The sequence below is a fragment of the Triturus cristatus genome, chromosome 10, assembly GCF_964204655.1.
Source record: "Triturus cristatus chromosome 10, aTriCri1.1, whole genome shotgun sequence".
In the NCBI taxonomy this organism is placed as follows: Eukaryota; Metazoa; Chordata; class Amphibia; order Caudata; family Salamandridae; genus Triturus; species Triturus cristatus.
In genome coordinates, this window is record NC_140593.1 from 148,443,009 (window position 1) to 148,458,191 (window position 15,183).

General features: G+C 49.0%; 1 protein-coding gene across 3 annotated transcripts in view; it reads left to right on the forward strand.

Annotated features, from left to right (window-relative positions):
* Positions 1-15,183, forward strand: part of TOPBP1 (DNA topoisomerase II binding protein 1) — a 377,252-nt gene that overhangs the window by 326,442 nt on the left and 35,627 nt on the right. The gene's annotated exons all lie outside the window — the stretch shown is intronic.

Consider the following 15,183-nt stretch of genomic DNA (forward strand, 5'->3'; position numbering starts at 1 on the left):
CAGGGTTCACGGTTCCGGGCTGATGCCAGGGGTTAGAAACTTGCTTTGAGCAGAGCCACTGCTCATGGGAGTCCCAGATGCTCAGAGTCACAAGGTAGCCAGGTCCTCCGGGGTTTGTGAAGTTGCTGGCCACAGGAGGTGCCGGGATTTAGTAGGAGCAGGTTTGAGGATCGACAGGCCGGTAGGGCTGGGGCCAAAGTAGTTGGTGTCTTCCTCTTCTTAGCAGCTGCACGGCGGTCTTCTTTCTTCTTGTTCCTCTTTGCTTTTTCGGAATCTGGAATCTGAGGAAGGAAGGTTCAGGGTGCCCCTAAATACTAGATTTAGGGGCGTAACAGGTAGGTAAAGGGCAGGGAACAATGGGTCCCTGCCCTGGTGTGGGTACACCCCCTATCCTGCCACTCTCCTGTGGGAGGGGGTCAGTAGCCTAGTCCTGATTGGGCAGGGCTTTCCATCTTCAAGATGGCGAGAGCCCGGAGATGTGCTTCACCTTGCCTCCCCCACCTGAGGGGTGGGGTTGGCAGAGGCTGGCACATCCCCTGTCCTTACTTGGGGTTTCCGGCCAGTCATCCCGCCAGAGTGGAGGTCAGAACCGGTGGGGGCCAGTTGCTGGGTACAGCAAGTGGCCTGGAGAAACTCACAAAGGCGACATGCCTTTGAAGCTTCCGCCTGCCCATCCTGGGGGAGGAGACCTAGCACCTGGGCCAGGATGTGCATTGTTGCAGGCCCAGGAGAGCGGGGGCTCTCCACCCAGGGGTCCAGCAACATGTCTGCTGTGTGGCAACCTAGGCAGCCTCTCAGACAAGACGTGGATTGTAGGTTAGGTTTCAGGGGGCATCTCTAAGATGCCCTCTGTAGTGCTTTGTACATTAAATCCCACACTGGCATCAGTGCGGGTTTAATGTGCTGAGAAGTTTTATACCAAACTTCTCAGTCTTCAGTGTTGCCATTATGGTGCTGTGGAGTTCGTGTTTGACGAGCTCTCAGCACCATATACTCTTAAATGGCAGCACTGCACTTACAGTGCCCAGGAATGGACCAGGGTACTGTAGGGGCACAGGGCTCATGCTCCTGTGCCCACACCACTGGCATAGGGCACCCAGCTAGAGGGGTGGCTGATGTATGCCAGGGCAGTGTAGGTTGTGGGCATGGCACACAGGGATGTGGGCCATGTCGACTCTTGGTTTTGTCTTGTACCCAGACACTCAGCCTGCAAGGGCAGTGTGTTTGTGTTAGGGTACAGGGCCTCTAAGGGTGGCACAATAAGTGCTTCAGCCCTTAGAGGCCTTCCCTGGTCACAAGGCCCTGGGTACCTAGGGTACCATTTACCAGGGGCTGACATGTGGCCAGGGTTTGACAATTTGGGTTTTAGGTTTTAGGGAAGGAACATAGGCCCTGGGCCCCTGATTGGCAGGAGTCCAGGGCACACTCAATCAAAGTACATTCAGCAATTCTGCAAAAAGTGGGGGCATACCATGCAAGAAAGATGGCACTTTCTCACACCCCGGTGCCAATCACCTGTCCAGAATTATGATACACTTACGTATCTCTGTTCCTCAAGTAACCGATGAATTCAAACAATCAGACAACCGATCGGGTTCTGCCTGTGTGCGCAGAATGTAATACTTTAATCACATTCGTCAGTGGTGCAATCCACCGTATAATTGCCTCGCGTTACATTTTGAACAAAGCGTACCCGTGGTCCTGCGGTATCAATCACAAGTCTTAATCGCGGATTACCCCCGTACAAGATTATACCAACTTCACGTTCCGTAAGCAGGACCCTTTCCTGTATCAATACACATACAAACACTTGCGTTAAAAAAATTAAACAACTTCGAATACACCAAAGTGTTCAGCATAGTCCCACAAAATCTTACCTAACGCCGCTAGTACGGGTCACAGCTGATCGCTCGCCGTGCTTCCATTTTCCGTCTACCGCTAACGAACTCTATAAAAGCACTGCGATCAGAGTATCGCGAGAATACGTGATCAAACAAAACCACCCCCATCTTTGAATGTCTAAATACTAATGCGCAAACCGACACACCACCGTGCCTATAATACAATATGATCTCAACCTACATCAGAGGTCGCTTAAAGTGTCAGTCATAGTCAATGTCGTTTGTAATTGGAATACCTGGGTGAATTAACTTGTATCATGAATCTTTTGATTCTATATATTGATAATAAGGCTAATTGTTAACAATGTTTCTGATTAAAGTTTTGTTTATAAAAAACATGACATCTCGAATTTATCCTTGAGACCTGATGGTATTAGAGAATTAAGTTTTTTTTTATCCAATAGGCTTCTCTTTGTAAGAGTCTCTTTGTGTTACCTATACCTTATTGCTTAGGAGTGTGTTCAATGATTTGGAACTTTAATTGCGATATGTTATGTCGATGTTCTTCCCAATGCCTCGCTACAGTTGAGTTTTGACTTTTATTTCTTATCGTACTCTTATGTTCAGATAATCAAATTTTTATTTTCCGGGGGGAGGAGCCTAGCGCTTGACCAAGATGGCCGCGTGAGCTTTGAGTTCCCGAGACCCACGCGCCCTCCGTCGACTATCCTGTCTTCAATCCTGTTTTATATGCACGGCATCTTGCAGATGACACGTTCTGGAGGCGATTGATGCTGCCCGAGTTCGGATCGCCCACCGGGAACCGGAGTTGTGCACGGCGGAAGATTGAGGCCTATCTCCGAGGGATGCCAGGGGCTGGCGTTGGCAGGATGCCCGACCTCTAATTGAACAACAGCGGCCAGGCGAGGTGTGAACCGTCGGACGGAGGACCTCGTCCTTTCACTTTCACTTTCTCGCTCTTTGTCTGCCTTGGCCCGGGAGTGTTTTCGGCTGCTTTATTATCCTCTGGACGCTCTGCGCCCTACTCTGGCTGGCTATTGCAGATCTGACTTCTCCTGATCCCTCTTACTGCGAGAGGGCCGTCTTTTCGCACCGGCCTGCTTGGTGCCAGACATGTCGGGTAAAGCAGAGGTGGATCGGCTGAAACCCAAGGCTACCAGGCGGGGAGCATATACTCAAGCCAATAATATGGATCGCTATGCCCAGCAGAAGGGGTCGCCTGGTGGATCGAGCCAGTCGCTGGAGGTGCAGAAGACTGCCTCGCCCTCAGCCTCGGAGCTCTCGTTGCAGGATGTTATGGGCGCGCTCGAAGGGATGCAGGCTTCGATTGGGAGACAGTTTGATGCCCTGGCGCACAAAGTGGATACCATCTTGGTGGACGTTAACCTGATCCGCGCGGATTTGGGCAAAACTAATGAACGGGTTAAAGCCCTTGATCTCAAGACCACGAGCCTCGCTGATGATGTCTCGGAACTTCAGACTGAGGTTCGTAAGCTGCGGGCCGAGAGTGATCTCTCCGCCCGTAGGCTCGAGGACTTTGAGAGCCGGGCCAGGCGCAACAACGTGCGCGTTATTGGGGTCCCGGAGGCCTCGGACGAGATTTCTGTAGACCTGCTCGTGGAGGACTTGGTGCTTACCCATCTGAAGCCTAAGGGCCTTGGGAAGTTCTTCGCAGTTGAGCGAGCTCACAGAGTGCCGGGTGGGAGGCCCAAGGTGGGAGCTCCACCGAGACCAATTGTCGCCCGGCTCTTTCACTTCCGAGATCGGGACGCTATCCTGCAAGCATCGCGGGTGACGGGCCCGGTCCCTTTTCAGAACGCGTCGGTGAGTTTCTATCCTGACTTCACCCAACTGGTGCAAAAGCAAAGGCAGAGTTTCCTGGGGGTGAAGAGACGGCTTCGGGAGAGGGACCTGAAGTATGCCATGCTTTTCCCTGCCAGATTACGTGTGGTGTACGAAGACCGAACTTTCTTCTTTGAGTCGCCTGCTATGGCCGGTGAATGGTTGGACGCTTTGCCCGACGGCGGACTGGTGAGGACGCTGCCGCAGACAGCGACAGTGGCCGGGATGGGCAGGGTTGATGCCTTTGGAGCCGAACTGACTTGATTTGGTTCTAGATAATGACTTGAACTGATTGCAGTAAATACGGAGGGTCGCGGGAGGACGATGGGAGCTCTTTCCTCCCTCAGGGTACTTTTTGTAGATTTGGGTTTGGGTAGGGCGACAGGCACACTGCAAGTTGGGGGGGCTTTGTAAGCTGCAGCAGGGGTGCAGGGTGGGGGGGATAGTTGGGATTTTGGGTTTGTTGTTGGGGGGTTTGTTTTTGCAAGGCGTAGTAATCATTGTCAGGATTGTTCCATGGTGGCTCTTCGGGTGTGGGGTGGGCCTCTTTGTGTGTGGGGATGGGGGGTAGGGGTTTAAGTGTTATTAGCTGGAATGTTAATGGTTTGGGGGATCGCATTAAGCGGGGGATAGTCTTGCAGTTTTTGAAACGGTCTTTGCCGGATGTCGCCCTACTGCAGGAGACACACTTGCTATGCTCTTAATAGGAAAGGTTACAAATTCATAGCTCACTCGGGATTCTCCTCCGGCTCCAGGGGTGTGGGCATTCTAATTAGAGCTTCCCTACCGTTCGAGGTGAACTCCACCATTGTTGATGATAGGGGAGGTTTGTTGCGGTGGCGGGGAGGTGGGAAGGAAGAACTTTGGTTTTGGTTTCGGTCTATGTCCCTCCTGCCCTGCAGGCCTCCACGTTTACAGATCTGGGTAGGGCCTTGTTGGACCTCCCGGAGGGTATGCTAGTGGTGGGGGGCGATTTCAATGCTGTCGGCTCTGGGCTGCTGGATAGGTACCCGCCCAGGGACACCGGGGGGGCTCAGAAGTGGCTCCCAGACTTTCTAGACACACTCGGCCTGGTAGACTGCTGGAGGCTCCGGCACCCCACACAGAGCCAATACACCTTCCACTCCGGGGCGCATGGTAGCCTCTCTAGGATTGATTACCTGCTCACTCTGGCTGCGCACGCCTCTTTGGTATCTGAGGCCAGGCATATGGCGCGGGGCATATCGGATCATTCGCCAGTGTGGGTCCGGCTGGACGTCGGCCGCGAGGGAGGGGGCAGGATTGCTCCTATTAACCCCTGGTACTTTCGTGACCCCAAGATGCGCAGTGCGCTGTTGAAGACAGTTGATCACTTTTTTAAGGACAACCAGGGGTCCGTTGACTCGGCCGTGTCGTTGTGGGAAGCATTTAAGACCGTGCTGAGAGGAGAGGCCCTCTCCTTGGTAGTGGCAGCCAAGCGGCGGAGAGATGATGAGGTTATGCAGGTTGAGGAGGAGATCGCGGCTCTGGAGGGGGCCCTGGAGGGGGAGGTTACAGAGGCCTCACTGCATGAACTGAGCTTGAAGCAAGCCGAATATAAGGACCTGGTGACGAATGCCGCCAAGACCCTCAGTAGGGAACAGCAGGGCCGCTTGTATGATGTTGGCGACAAGGCCGGGAAACTCCTAGCTTGGCTGGACAAAAAAGAACGGGTTAATAGATTGGTGCCGGAGCTGACGGGAGAGGGGGGAGAGGTGGTTGTTGACCCTGAGGGGATAGTAAAGTGTTTTTCGGATTATTTCCGTATGGTTTATGCCTCAGTTTCGGATAGGCCGACCGAGGATTCGCTTGACCTCCTGCGTGACATTGCTCTGCCCTGCCTTTCTGATGTGGATAGAGATGATCTCGATGGTGACATAACGGTCGATGAGGTGGCAGGTGCCATCCGCGCGCTGAACTCGGGCAAGGCCTCAGGTCCTAATGGTTTGCCGATTGACTTGTATAAGCTGTTCCCGGATAGGGTTGCCCCCCACCTGCGCGCCATGTTTGTGGAGGCGCGGGGGGGTGGGTCCCTTCCGTTGGATCAGAGACTGGCGACGATTGTTGTAATACACAAGGAGGGTAAACCCCGAGATAAGTGTGCCTCCTATCGGCCAATATCACTCCTTAATGCTGAGCCGAAAATTCTGGCTAAAATTCTGGCAAGCCGCTTGGTCAGGGTGCTCGGGGAATTGATCCATCCGGATCAATCCGGCTTTATCCCGCACCGTAACACGGCGTTAAACCTTCGGCGTCTCCATGGAGTGATTGCCAGGGCGGGCACGCTCCGAGAACCAGCTATTATGGCATCGCTCGATGCCACAATGGCTTTTGATACGGTGGAATGGGCATATCTGTGGGCTGTGCTTGCCAAGTTCGGCTTTGGCCCTGGTTTTGTGAGCTGGGTGAGGTTGCTTTATGAGGGCCCTCTTGCGAGTGTTGTGGTAAACGGGCGGGCATCGACTCCGTTCCAGCTTGGGAGGGGTACTCGGCAGGGTTGCTTGCCCCTTGTCGCCTTTGTTGTTTGCTCTTGCCCTCGAGCCACTGGCGGCGTGGATACGCTGGCATCCGGATATACGTGGACTTAGATGGTCGCCCGAGCACGAGGACCGTATATCGCTCTATGCCGATGACATCCTGTTATATCTCGCCTCGCCCAAGAACTCGCTTATAGTGGTTTGTGACGTTCTGACGTCCTTTGGCAGGAACTCGGGACTCGTCATCAATTGGAGTAAATCGTATTTGTATGTTCTGAACGGCGAGGCTCCGCCGGTCCCGCGAACTTGTTCGATCCGGATCGCCCAGCAGGGCTTTGTGTACCTGGGGATTTTTGTCTCCACTGATTCCACTCTGAGGTATGAGAGAAACCTGCTCCCCCCACTGGCGCGTTTGCGGCGGGATGTTGCGGGCTGGCGGAAGCTGCCGCTCTCCCTCGTTGGGCGCGCCGCCTTGTTTAAAATGATGTCTCTCCCCCGGTTCCTTTACGCCTTGCAGAATACCCTTGATTGGGTACCGGCCAGTTACTTCAGGGAGGTTGAAAGCCTCCAACGATCGTTGTTGTGGGATGGATGGCCGCGCATATCGATTGCAAAATTGACGCTTCCGTGGTATGACGGGGGTATTGCGCTTCCGGACATTCGACGCTATTACTGGGCCACCCAGTTGAGCGCGATTAATCATGGTTTCTATGGTCCGGCTCTAAGCCCCGGCTATGCCATGGACCGATGGTTGATGCGCGGCGGGAATTACCATAGAGCGTTGTACTCTCGGGCGCTGGACTCGTCCCTCACGGGGCCCACTGGGGTGGCGGTGCGCGTGTGGAGGATGGCGACTGACTCGCTGGGCTGGAAGGATAGGCTCACCCTAGCTACCCCGTTGTTTGAATCTGAAAAATTGGGAAGGCTCTGGCATAAGAAGGGTTTTGATAAATGGGACTTGATTGGAATCTCCAGGGTTGGAGATTTGCTGATTAAGGGGAGGGTGAAGTCCTTTGAAGAGCTGCAGCAGGAGTATGAGTTGGGGAAATCCGAGTTTTTCCGCTATGTACAAGTGCGTCATGCCCTGCGGTCAGTCCTCGTAGAAGGTGAGAAGGTGCCTGAGTCCTCTCCATTGGAGGATCGGATCCTCGACGGCCATATGCCGGAGAGTACGATTTCTCTCATATATAAGAAATTGATAAATGTTCGGGCGGATCTGCTGTTGGGGCTGAGGGACCAGTGGACTAGGGACGGACTCGAACTGGATGACGAGGATTGGCAGTCTGCGGTCTCCTCTCCTAAGGAGGTTGCGATCCCGTCACGTCTGAGGCTGGTGCAGCTCAAAATACTCCATAGAACCTATGTTACGGGGCCACGGCTGGTTCATATGGGATTTTCTGAGGAGGGTTTATGCAGGAGGGGCTGCGGTATGGTGGGTACCTTCATGCATATTATTTGGGAATGTGGCGTCATCATGGAATTCTGGAGGAGAGTCCATACGGTGATGGGGGAGGTGACGGGCATTGTTATGCAGCCGGAGGCGCGGTGCTGTCTCCTGAATGTTTGGGGGCCTACCGATCACGATGAGGCACAGACCCTGTGGGTGACTCTGGGTAATATGGTGGCTAAACGAGACATCGCGCGCCTGTGGGGCTCTGCGGGTCCCCCCACATTGACTGCGTGGAAAGAAAACATGGACTGGAGTATGCTAAGGGAAAAGACAGTATATTGTGCTAGGGGGCGCCCCCGGAAGTGGCACGCCATTTGGGGGCGGTGGAACCAGTATAGGGGGGGCATATGTCTCACCCCTGATTTGGATCCCCCTGATGAACAGCTCTCTCCTTAACATTCTTTCCAGCTTTTGTATATGTATCTGATTGTTAGTTGACTTTTTTGGGCCTCTGCTTTTCCCCCTTTTTCCTCTTAACACAGTATTGTGACTGTTAGACGAGGGGGGTCTGCTCTCCCCTGAGGAGCAATCACCAGTGGTATTCAGTGTCCTTCGCCTTGCTGGGGTTTTGTGTGAGTTTGTATTTATTTAAAACAGAACCTTTACTGCTTCTCCTTCTCTGCACTGTGGACGTTTCTTTGTGCTGCTCTCTCAAAGCTGCCGAACCTCCGGGATGTCGGCTGAATAGCTGTGTCCATGTTTTTGAAGAATAAAGGTTTTTAAAAAAAAAAAAAAAAAAAAATTATTTTCCTTTCCGTTCTCCCTACGTATATGAGTCCGCAAGGACAGTTAATGCTGTACACTACGTTCGAGGAATTACAATCCGTTGAATGATTCAATTTGATTTTTTCACCTGTCAAGGGATGAGTAAGTGTATCGCCGGGTATAACGTTATTGCAGTGAATGCAATTATGACATTTAGTCGTTTCGCTGAACTTAGTATTTTTGGTAAATTTGTCTTTTGAGAAAATCTCTTTCAAACTCTTTGATCTTGTAAATGCGAATAGAGGTTTGGTACTGAATACGCCATGAAACTCTTCCTCTTCTTCTAGCAGTTCCCATCGATTCAATATAATCCTTTTAATCTGATGCGATACTGTGGAATATTTAGATATGAATACCATTTTGTTCTCTGTGTCTTTGGTATGTTTAGTCAGTAGATCTTCCCTTGATTTAGATAAAGCTCTTGTTTTATGTGCTGATATCAATTCTGTTGGGTATCCTCTGTTCAGAAAATTATTTGCTTGTGTACACATTGTTTCTTCACAAATTGAGGGCTCTGAGGTTATCCTCCTTGTTCTAAGGAATTGTGAATATGGTAGGTTCCTCACTAATGACAATGGGTGATAACTTTGGAAGAGCAGCATACTATTACGATCTGTAGGTTTCTTGAATAGTCTTGTGCTCATTTGATTCTCATTTATCTCGATCCAAACGTCCAGAAATGCCACTCCACTTTTTTTAATGGTGTGTGTGAATTGAATTCTTTCATTTTGCTCGTTTAATATTCTGATGTTCTCCAGTAAAGCATCTTCTGTGTTTCTCCAGATTAAGAAAATGTCGTCAATGAAACGACAGAAAAAGACTAATCCTGCTGTCCATGCCGAGTTTAAGATGTTATCATTTTCGAATCTTGCCATGAAAGTATTGGCATAAACTGGGGCTTCGGGAAATCCCATTGAAGTTCCATTTAGTTGTAAATAAAACTGTTTCTTCCACTCAAAATAACTATGTTTTAAACAAAACTCAAGTAATACCAGTATGAAATATTTAGGGATGTTTTCATCACTCTCCCTCAGCAGTGCCCACTCTACTGCCTCAATACCTTGTGCGTGAGGAATTGATGTATACAATGCAACTACATCAATAGTGCACAGTAACCAATTTTCTCTCCCTTCTGTTGGTAGTAGTTGTAATTTCCTCAAGAAATCTGTTGTGTCTTCGATGTATGTTGTCAATTTCCTTACTATGGGTTGCAAGTATGCGTCAATAAACCTCCCAGGGTTTTCAAAAATAGACCCACATCCTGATACTATCGGTCTACACGGTGGATCTTGTAAGTTTTTATGGACTTTGGGAAGCATGTAAATCTTCGGTCTTCGTGGATACATAGTTTTTAAATATTGTTTGGTGGTTTCGTCTATCCAATTCAATTCAACTGCTTTGGATAAAATGTTTTTTATGAAGTTTAATATTTCAACCGTGGGATCATTCTCGAGTCTCCCGTAAATTTGAATATTGTCAACATGTTCATTTACCTTGTTGTTGTACATGGATTTGTCCATCATGACAAGGACACCACCTTTATTTGCTTTTTGAAAAATCACTTCCTCGTCACGGGCTAAATTCTGTAATATACTGAATTCTCTTCTGCTGAAATTACTTTTCTTCCTTTTGGCTTTAGTGTAATTGATTTTAGCAAAGTCCTTTTTTTACTAGAATTTCGAAAGTATCTAAGATTTTATGAGATACTGGTGCCATGAATGTACTTTTTGGCTTTAACTTGGTGGTGGAAGGTTCCGTAGTGATAGTCACGCGAGGCAATTATACGGTGGATTGTACCACTGATGAATGTGATTAAAGTATTTCATTCTGCGCACACAGGTAGAACGCGATCGGTCGTCTGATTGTTTGAATTCATCGGTTACTTGAGGAACACAGATACGTAAGTGTATCATGATTCTGGACAGGTGATTGGCACCGGGGGCACGGTGATGGAACTATATTCTGTTTGGTAATATAACCTTTAGGAGTGAGTTTTAGGATTTCAGCAATATAGCTAGCTACACGACATGGTACTGGACTCACTACCAGAGTGACTGCATAACGGACAGACTGTTTGAATAGGACTGTTTTGTAAATCTGATCATCTGCTAACATTTTAAGTTGATATGTTGTATATATATATGCTTAATTGACAGGAACTTCCCCTGACGAAGGGACCTTTATCGTCCCAAAATGCATTGGGCGAAGATCCTTAAACATCTATAACATAGAAATGATATTGTTGAATGATTGTAATTTCTAAATTGAGATTGTGTATGTAATGAAGCAGAAAATGAAATGTATGATTAATATACATACTCTTGTGTAAATAAGAAATGATGACAAAAAGAATATGCAATTAAATATTCTCAGAAAGTTTGACTAAACATGGTGAACTTGTGATATAATGTCAGCATAACGCTTACGCAGTGCATGCTTGTGCCCAGATTAATAATTACTTGGCCCCCATTGAATTTGTTGTACATGCTTGGCAGGCATAAGACAAGCAGAGCACGCTCCTGTTTTAGGTAAACAACACAAGGTACTATTATTAGTTTGTTTAAATAAAGTAAAAAAAGTAAGGAGTGCCGAACTTCCCCCCTTTCTAAGCGAGTGGAAACCTTTGGGAAGAGGGTATTTTCTACCACTAGTTTAGCACTCCAGTCAGTCAATCCCAGCTGACTGCAGGGCAGTTACTTACACGCCGTCTGAGATTCAGTTGCTCAGATCCTCCCAGGTATACCGGAATGCCTTCACCCCATAATGACCCAGGCCATACAGGATGGTGTGACGCAAAAATGTTTCCAATACACTGTGGACTGGATACCAGAGGTTCTATTGGAAGAGCACTTGGCACTAGTGTCACTATTCATTGCCGCTCCTTGTTTTGCTAGACAGGTTTTTCAGGTGAAGTGCAGGTGTCCCTTATGGACATGTCCTTTGACGGGACTTGCCTCTTTGGGGACAAGACAGATTCCGGTCTGGAGTGTTTTAAAGAGAGCAGGGCCACAGTGCGCTCCTTGGGCCTGTCTGCTCCACCACGCCAACTGCATCCATCCTACCATTCTTTTGGCGACTTTGCCACCCTCACAGGTGATAGTGCCCTTTACAAATATACACAACAGAGGCACCTCATCACTTTTGGCTTTGGGCAGCCACCTGGGAGAGGTAAAGATCAGAGGTCTCCGGTCACGTGTGGAGTCTCGGCTCCACATCAGTCTTCTGAAGCTGAGGGCTATCTGCTTGGCGTATGAAGCCTTACTTCTGTCCATCAGGGGAGGTTGGTACAGGTGCTTACAGACAACACCACCGCCATGTGGTAGTTCAACAAAGAGGGTGAGGTGGGGTCATGGACCCTGTGCCAGGAGGCCCTACACCTCTAGAAATGGCTGAAACACCCAGCAGTTTTCCTGGTGGTGAACTGCCTGACAGGATCTTTGAATGTCAAGACAGCGGAGTTCAGCCATCTATTATTAATGGATCACAAGTGTCAGTTGCACCTGTAAGTGGGACAAGAGCTCGTCCTCGAATGGGGAGAACCTTGGCTCGATCTGCTTGCCATCCCGAGAGTGCGCAATGTCAACATTTCTGCGTGTTGGAGTTTCCACAGTTTCTCTCTGTAGGAACCACATTCCACCAGCGGTGGAACTTGCAGCTCCTGTTTTCCTTTCAGCCAATACCTCTCTTTCTCTGAGTTTTAGAAAAGCTTTGGACTAACCGGGCCAAAGTCATTCTAATGGAATTAGATTGGGCATGGAGAGTATGGTATACTGAGCTCCTGAGAATGAGCATCTGTCCTCCAATAAAATCCTCCTGTAGGGGCAGCCTGCTGTCACAGCAATATAGCAGGATCCTACACCCAAACCTTCGCAATCAACACCTTCATGCTTGTAGATTGAGGAGCAACAGCTGAGCACTTTCAACCTTCCTCCAGAGGTTGTTGATATTAGCTTGGCAGCCAGACGTCCCTCGCCAAAGACAGTATACGCCTTTTGTTGGGGCAAATTTGTGGGTTGGCGCAGCACACAGCAGATTGACCCCCCTGTACCCCCACCTCCAGGCAAGTTATCTGATGTTTTGTTGTTTGTTTTGTCTCTCACCCGATAAGGCTTTGCTCTAGACACAGCTAAAAGGGTATGTTTCTGCCTTTTTGTAGTTGCTGGATCAGCCCTCATTATTTTAATCACCTGTTACAATGGATTTTTGAAAGGCCTACAACTTAAGTTTTACTACCTCTCTCTTTGTCATGCCACAGTAGGGGCTTAACTTGGTCCTCACATATTTGATGTGTACTACCTTTGAGCCGCTTCATAAACTGTCCTTTGCAGCTTCTCTCCCTCGAGATGGCGTTCCTCGTCGCCATAACATCGCCAGTCAGAATATCACTTTTTTGCCTCCCGGAGTTTTATATAGCGCAAACTTGACCAGAAGGTATCAGAGCACTTTATATGAGCACCAGTTGCTTACAGAAGGACACATTCATTCTTTGTTAGGCATAGTTTGAGATTAAGTGATTTGCCCAGAATCACAGGATGTTGAGCGTCCCTGCCGAGACTCGAACCCGGTTCCCCAGTGTCAAGGCCGACCGCTCTGGCCGTAAGGCCACATCCTCTCCCCTTTTTTGTTCTGCCTTGCCCCTCTATGGAGGAGGGGAGACTCCATCACTTGGACCCCAAAAGATCACTAAGCTTTTACATCATTCATACCAGGGAACCCTAGGGGGATGATCAGCTCTTTGTGGGGTTCATCATAACGATAAAAGGCAAGGTCATGCAGAAAAGGACCATCTACCGCTGGAACATGCTTTGCATTAAGATTTGCTATGCATTGGCCAGAAAGCAGCCTCTGGGAGGGCTGTATTCTTGTTCCACCAGGGTCAAAGCTGCTACCACTGCATTGGCATGTGGAGTTTCTGTCCTGGACATATGTCAAGCAGCTACGTGGCATCACTCCATACATTCGCAAGGCACTACTGTCTGGAAGCTCGGTTCCCCAAAAGGGGCTTTTTGCCTGCTCGGTGCTACATGGCCTTTTGGTTTGAGTTCATTTTTAGACACCTCCAAATAGTAACTGCTTTGGTATATGTTAAAAAAGTGAGGAGTCTGCAGTTACCTGTGGTAACGCTCTTTCCGTTAGAGACTCTATAGAATTGCAGATTCCTCACAGACCCTCGCATCCTTCCCGCTCTGTGAATTAGACTCTGTCCATTAAGAAGATCTTAATTCTAGTAGTCGTTTAGCAGCTAAAATGGGGGTGGAGTGTGGTGCTTGAAGGGCCTCTTCTGTCTGCAGCTCGGCAGACAAAGGCTCATAATTAATGTGAAAGGGTGGGACAGTGAGTGGATAGATGGATGTATGGGTGGGCGAATGGATGGATAGATTGTGTGATCGAAAGGGTGGATGGATAGATGCATGGATGAATGAGTGAAAGGATGGATGTAAGGATGGATGAGTGAAAAGGAGGATGGATGAATGGATGGATGAGTGAGGGTAGATGGATGATGGGAGGATGGTTGAGTGAGTGAAGGATGGATGATGATGAAAGGGTAAATGAGTGGATGAATGAAGTGAATGGGTTGAAAGGGTTGATGGGATGGATGAACAAAAGGATGGATGAGTGAAAGGATAGATGTAAGTATGGATATGTGAAAGGATAGATGGGATGGATGAGTGAAAGGGTTGATAGATGGATGGCTGGATGAAAGGGTGGATGGATGAGTGAGTGGAAGGATGGATGAGGGTAAGGGTAGATGGATGGATGGTTGAGTGAAAGAGTGGATATAAGGATGGAGGAGTGAACAAAAGGATAGATGAGTGAAAGGTGAATGGATGTATGGGTGAGTGAAAGGGTGAATGGAGGTTGAGAGAAAGGGTGGATGGATGAGTGAAAGGGTAAATGGATGGATCCGTGAATGGATGTATGGAGTGACATAATGGATGTATGGTTTGAGTGAGAGGATGGATGTGTGAAAGGGAGGGTAGATGGCTGGATGAAAGGGTGAACGGATGGATGAGTGAAAGGGTGTATGGATGGACAGATGAGTGAAAGGGTGGATAGATAGATGGATGAGTGAGTGAAAGGGTGGATGAGTGGAAGGGTAAATGGGTGCATAGATGGGTTGAAGTGTGGATAACTCAGTGAAAGGATGGATGGATGGCTGAGTGAAAGTTGGTGGCTAAGTGAAAGGATGGAAATAAGTGGGGTGGATAAGAGAAGGTTGGATGACTGAGTGGATGGATATGTTTGGATAGGTTTGAAGATGGATGGATGGATGGATAGGTTTGGATGGGCGGAAGGACGGACAGAATGGTGACAGACTGAATGTTGGATGAAAGATTGAATAGAAGACAAAATGTACAGATGAAATGGTGACAGTGGGGTAATGAAACTTGAGGGGCCCCCACCCCCTGCAAAGTACATGGAGGGGGCTCCAGTCAGGAGCTCTCAGGCCAGATGCCTGGCCCTATGCAGAGCCAGAGGGCCGCTTGAGCTTGGGTGCCACCCCGTACTGTGGGGTCTGCGTGCGCTAATTTTACACCACTGAATGGTGGTTATCAGTGGGAGGATTGAAGGATGGAGGGATAGATAGATGCTTGGATGAGAGAGACAAGCAAGCTCTTCTGGGGAGGGTCGTGATGACTTGCTTCGATTGCTTGGTAACATAAGAGCTTTGGGTCAAAGTGGGGGTATTTTAAATTTTCTGGCTATTTCCTTGATCTGCATACTTGACAGTCAATTTGCTGCTGAGGCACTGCATCTGGGGGCGCAG